Genomic DNA, 6,218 nt, shown 5'->3' with positions numbered 1-6,218 from the left:
GTACTGCCCATATGCACATATATACTTATTCACCAATCAGTAAGTGGGTTAGTTTATCACATTGGGATCTTATATTGAATTTCAATTATGGCATTATTCAGCATTCAGAAATTAATCAATGTAAATCATCATATGAAAACTTGAACAGAATATACCAACCAATACACAAAAATGTGACAAAATATCCTGTGATGATAAAATTTCTCTTTTTTTGAAGGTTTCAAATGCATTTTATTTCTTCAATAATGCAGTATTTTAACTGTTACAGTGCTTTTTCTTGGCATCATTTATGAGTTGGTTTGAATCAATTCAATATTACACCAGCTGGGATGATTACTAATCTCTCCACTCCTTTGGGGTGACTCTGCCAACAGGGGACAAGTTCCATTCTATCCCAATCTTTGTTGCTGTATGTCCATACAGCAATACAGAACGTGGCTCCACCAGCCAATACAATATTACCATATTTGTCATGAAAATCAAGTGTACGTTCTGGTGGCTCTGCCTTGCCATTGCTTGCTGAATGCTTCGAACTTGCAGATGACTTAGCGCATTTATAGCAAAAAGAAACATCATGAAACAGAAATACAACTGTGGCAAACGCAGCTACTGTTTCATTGCAAGTTCGCTCCCAGTACCCTTGCAGAGAGCCTGAAGAACAAAATGGCTTGATCTTTTAAAAATTTTATTTAAAAAATTTTTATTGCAATCATAAAAGATACTTCCTGCAAGAGTGTCTGCCAATAGCTTGCAGCTATAATTATACTCAATAATAAAATAATATTTCTTTCTTATATTGGAAAGAAGGCCACAATTTCTGTTCTTACAAGTCTTTTCATAGAGTTATGTGGAAAGCCTTATAAAGTAAAAGTAATCTTCGAAAAGAATTAAGTGGGATGGGATAATCTATGTGATATGTGACTTAATATACAGTATTATAAACAGGATGTCATACAGAGGGATACATACAAAAATCAAAACAGCAGAGTAGGTTATTCACATTATTTGAGAAATCCTTTACAAATAATAACTGCTGATTGTTGTTAAAAGAGCAAAATTAAATCATTGAAAGAAGAAAAATCACATTTTCAATAATGTTCTTTTTCTAGGTCTTGAATAATGAGCATTCAGTTTTTCCATATGTACCATAATGTTAGCAAGTCTTTATTTTTTGCATAATTTTATTTTTGAATTGCTTACGTAGTTGAGAGGGTTGCACACCCATGTGAGCCTCTGATGGGGAGGGTCAAGGTGTGGGGGAAAGTGTTTCAGGGTTTTTTCTCCTGTGTGTCTGCAGGGAGGGCAAGCAGGAAACGGAGATGGTCCTTGCTATAAATGCACCCAGGGATGCAGATGGTCATTAATGTCACCTTAGAAACTCCTATGTAGAGAAGACTGTACTGAGGGTGTTGGAAGAATATGTCCATTTCTTCTGTCTTGTTGTGACACAATTACACATAAAAATAGTTATACATAATAACCTTTCTAATTTTGTGGGGTCAATGATAATTTCTCTTCATATTTGCACTTTTATAAATTTGAATTGTCTTATGTCTTAAGTTTGTATGAAATCATGGCTTTGTTCTTATTTTTTCTTAGGTACATGATGTGTGCCAATAAATTGTAGGTTTTTTTCTTTGTTGATATGTCTGAGTTTCAGAGGAAATAATTACTATATAGGTTCTTCTTAGTATTGTTTTTCTTGTATCCTTTAGGTTTTGATATGTTATGCTTTTTCCTTATTCATTGCAAGAAAATGGTAAATGTTTTCTTAATTTCTTTCTTGATGTGTTGTTTATTCAGTAGTAAGTTTATTAATTTCTGCATACTGATGTATTTTCAAAATTTTTCATGTTACAGATATTTGGCTTTTTATTATCATAGATTGAAGAGATACTAGACATGATCTCTACTTTTTTTAATTTGCCAAGACTTTTCTATGGTCTACCATGTGATTTATCATGGAGAATGTGCCATGGACTATTGAGAAGCTTGATTATTCAGCTACTGTTTGATGAAATGTTCTAGAGATGTCTGTCAGGTTCAGTTCTTCCAGTACATAATTCACCATTGATTCTCTATGTGAACAATCACTCCATTTCTGAAAGTGGGGCATTATACGCCCTACTACTATTATGTTAGAATCGGTCTCTCTCTTTGGATCTATTCCTGTATGTTTTATCTGTGTACTTAATACTACACATATGTATATTTATAAGCATTTCCTTGTTGAAGTTTATAGTTATGTAATTCCTTTCCTGGTCTAACTTTTAAACAGTGTTTCCTTGAAAGGTGTTTTTGAGAAAGAGATTAGAGAGATAGACATCTTAATTCTCTCATACACTTCCCAAGTGACTGTAATACCAAGGACTTAAACAGGCTAAAGACAGGCAATTCATCCAGATTTCCTACAAGGGTGACAGGCACCTAAGACCTTGGGCCATCTTCTGCTGTGTGTCTAGGCATAACATCCAGAATTCCATTGCAAGCAGTGCACCCAGGACTCAAACCATTGCTCATATGGATGCCAGCATCACAGACAGTGTCCTAAGCACCATACTTCCCCTCCTTTGCCTATTTTTGCTGCATTCAAAGTAGAATACATTTCATGTAACACAAGTATTGATATTCCTGATTTACTTTATGTAACTCTATCTTTTTACCTTCAGTATGTGTGTCTCATTAGAGCTGTTTTGCTTCATCCTTTTTTTGTATCAATTCAGCTACTCTTTTTTTATTTTACTTCTGTTTATTCTTATTCTTCCCCACTGAGTTCCTCTACATCACTACTATAGTATAGGTTTACCCACACAGTATGTCCATCATTGTGGATATGGACAATCTCAGAGAGTCCAGCATCCCACTGTCAAGATACAGAAAATAGTTTCATTGGGAGTCCATCTTTGTCTGGAAGCAGAGATGCACTTGACTGCATCCTCACATCTGGTTATGATAGTCTCCACTACACAGTTACTGTACATCCCTTCAAATAAAAAGCCACAATACAAAATCAACAACAGGAAGAAAATAGAAACTTACAATGCCATGACGTTAAATTACATGTTGCTAGATATAATAGCATCCATTACACAGTTACTATACATCTCCTTAAATGAAAAGCCACAAAACAAAATCAACAACAGGAGGGAAAAAAGAAATTAACAATGCCATGAAGTTAAATAACATGCTACTGAATGACTAATGTGTTGCTGAAGAAATGAAAAAGAAAATCAAGAACCTTCTTGAAGAAAAAGATGCTACTGTAGTACCATGAGTCATTGAAGAATTTAATGAGAAGAAAGTGTTTTGAAGAGAAGAAACTAACAAAATAATCAAAATCCATGAGATATAGTTTCTGCAAATCTTTGTTGGTGAAATGTGTGTCCTGTAGGCAACCAATAGATGGATTTAGTTAGGAAATGATTGATAGTCAAAACCTTACTGTGTGATAGCATAGCGGCTAAAGTTCTTGCCTTGCACTGCACTGGGATCTCATATGGGTGCTGGTTCAAATCCCAGCGACCCTGCATCTAATCTAGCTCTCTGCTTGTGGCCAGGGAAACCAGTAGAGGACAGCCCAAAGCCTTGTTATCCTGCATCTGTATGGGAGACCCGGAAGAGGATCTGTGCTCCCGGTTTTAGATTGGCTCAGCTCCAGCCATTGTAGTCACTTGGGGAGTGAATCAATGAACGGAAGATCCTCTTCTCTGTCTCTCTTCCTCCTATATATCTGGCTTTCCAGTAAAAACTAAAACTAAATAAATAATAAAAGAAAACTTACTACTACCATTGTGATACTTGCATTTGCAATTTTCTTGAAATCTTAGTGATTTTTCTTGAGTACTGCACTTTTATATTTTGTTTATAAATTTTGATAAGTCGATTATAAGTTTTTGCTTTGCGGTTGTCAGGCTTACAGATTACTTTTTGATAACAGAAAGCCGTTTTGAACTGATGGAAATATAATACTGATTATAAAGACATGAATTGAACCAAAAAGGAGAGATATGCTAATTTAAAATTATGTACATATAATGTTCTTTCTGATATTTTCATTTTTGATATTCTATTTTACATCATTTTACATTTCCTGTATTTCAACATTAATATAGTTATTGTTATTTTCACCTCTTATGTTTTAGTATTCATATCAAAGATTTAAGTGATTAATAGATCATGATTGCGATTTTAGAATATTATGAATTGGTCTATATGGTTATTCACCACCTGTGGATTTCTTACCTTCTGAAGCTTACTTCCTATCCATTAGCATCTCATTCAGTTTAAAGAGCTTTAGAGTTTGTAAAATATATCTGGCGGTATAAATTCTCTTAGGTTTAGTTTTTTGGCATTTTAAAAGATTTATTTATTTTATTGGAAATCCAGATATACAGAAAGTAGGAGATACAGAGAGAAGGATCTTCCATTTGCTGGTTCACTTGTCAAGTGCCCACAATGGCCAAAGCGGAGCCAATTGAAGCCAGAAGCCAGAAGCTTCTTCCAGGTCTCCCATGCGGGTGCAGGGTCCCAAGGCTTTGGGACGTCCTCGGCTGCCCTCCCAGACCACAAGCAGAGAGCTGGATGGGAAGTGGAGCAGCAGGACTCAAATTGGCACCCTTAAGGGATTTCAGTGCTTGCAAGGCAAGGAGTTAGCCCCAAACCCATCACATCACACTCAGTTTTTGTTTTTCTAGGAAAGTCAATCTTTCTTTTATATCTGAAGACAACTTGGCTGGATACAATAGTCTTGAGTAGATTTTTTTTCTGCCCTTAGTATTGTGAAAGTCTCATTCTTCTCCTTTGTGTATTACAAAGTTGCCACTAGGAAGTATGCGTTCAAATAACCGAGACTCACTTATGTGTAATTTGTGTCTTTATTTCTTGTAGTTCTTGGAATTCTCTTTATTTATCTTACATTGCTGAGTTCATGTGTCAGGGTATGCTTGGTTGGCTTAACTCTAATTGGTGAACTCTGACCTCTTTGCACTTGGATAACTGTGTTTTTTAGTCATGGGAAAATTTCTGTTATTATCACTTTTTCATATTCATTAATTAATTTTAAAGGCACAATAGCAAAAGAAAATCTTTCATTTGGCAGCTCACTCTCAAAATGGCTACAATGACTGAGGCTGGACAAGGCTAAGGCAAAAGCCTGGAAATTTATCCAGATCTTCCACACAGGTATCAATCAGTGGCACAAGTGTTTGGACTGTCATCTGCTGTATGTTCCCAAATGCAGCAACAGGAAGCTTGAATGCAAATACAACTGTCAGGGTTCAAACTGACACTTTGATTTGCAATGTCAGTGCAATAACCATCACTGAATTTCCTCTGCTATAGAAGCATTTCATGTTGTATTATTTTACAATGTTGCCACTTTGGCATTCTCCAGTCCCCACTGACCACAAATAATTTGGATATCTGTTATTTTCACACTGTTCCAAATTTCATAAGCCATCTTCTTTCTTATTGATTTTTTTCTTCTTTGTGTATTTCTAATTCAGATTTGTTGAGTCTTTTTATTCTGATTGATTTAATTTTCTACTGACATTGCCTTTTAAAATTTTGCTTACTGTACTTTTAGGCAACAAATTTTTTGTGTGCTTTTTCTAAAATTACTTTTATCTAACTATTTTGTGTGTTAAAGTATTAAATAATATTGTGGGGCCCAATGCAATGGCTCAATGGGTAACTCCTTACCTTGCTCATGCCAGGATCCCATGTGGGTGCAGGATCACATCCCAGCTGTTCGACTTCCCATCCAGCTCCCTGCTTGTGGCCTGGAAAAGCAGTCAAGGATGGCCCAAAGCCTTGAATCCCTGCATTCATGTGGGAGACCCAGAAGAAGCTCCTATCTCCTGGCTTCGAATTGGCAGTTCCAACCATTGTGGCCATTTGGGGAGTAAACCAGCAGATAGAAGATATTTCTGTCTCTCCTCCCCTCTGTTAATCTGATTTGCCTTTCCAATGAAAATTAATTATTCTGTGTGTTCTCTTGGAATTAACTGGATTTGCTTAAAGCACTCATTTTAAAACTATTCATGCAAGAACTTCTAAATGTGAGTTTCTAGCTAATTCGTTTCTAGCACTTGAGTTTGCTTATTGGATAAGGTCATGTTGATGTTTGTTGATGCATTACATCATTTGAGCACTTTAGGATTAGATTTTTTTTTTCCAGATCTTCACAGTTGGGCCTAATGTGTAGCCCAAAAAATGTC

The 6,218-nt window shown here is 35.8% G+C and overlaps 1 pseudogene; it reads right to left on the bottom strand.

Moving 5' to 3' along the window:
* Positions 1 to 200: 200 nt before the first annotated feature.
* On the bottom strand, positions 201 to 661 carry LOC131479816 (cytochrome c oxidase subunit 7B, mitochondrial-like; annotated as a pseudogene).
* Between the last annotated feature and the right edge of the window lie 5,557 nt (positions 662 to 6,218).

This window comes from Ochotona princeps, chromosome 3 (genome assembly GCF_030435755.1).
Source record: "Ochotona princeps isolate mOchPri1 chromosome 3, mOchPri1.hap1, whole genome shotgun sequence".
Taxonomy (NCBI): Eukaryota; Metazoa; Chordata; class Mammalia; order Lagomorpha; family Ochotonidae; genus Ochotona; species Ochotona princeps.
The sequence above is the reverse complement of the archived record's forward strand: the minus strand, read 5'-3'. Positions and strand labels throughout refer to the sequence as shown.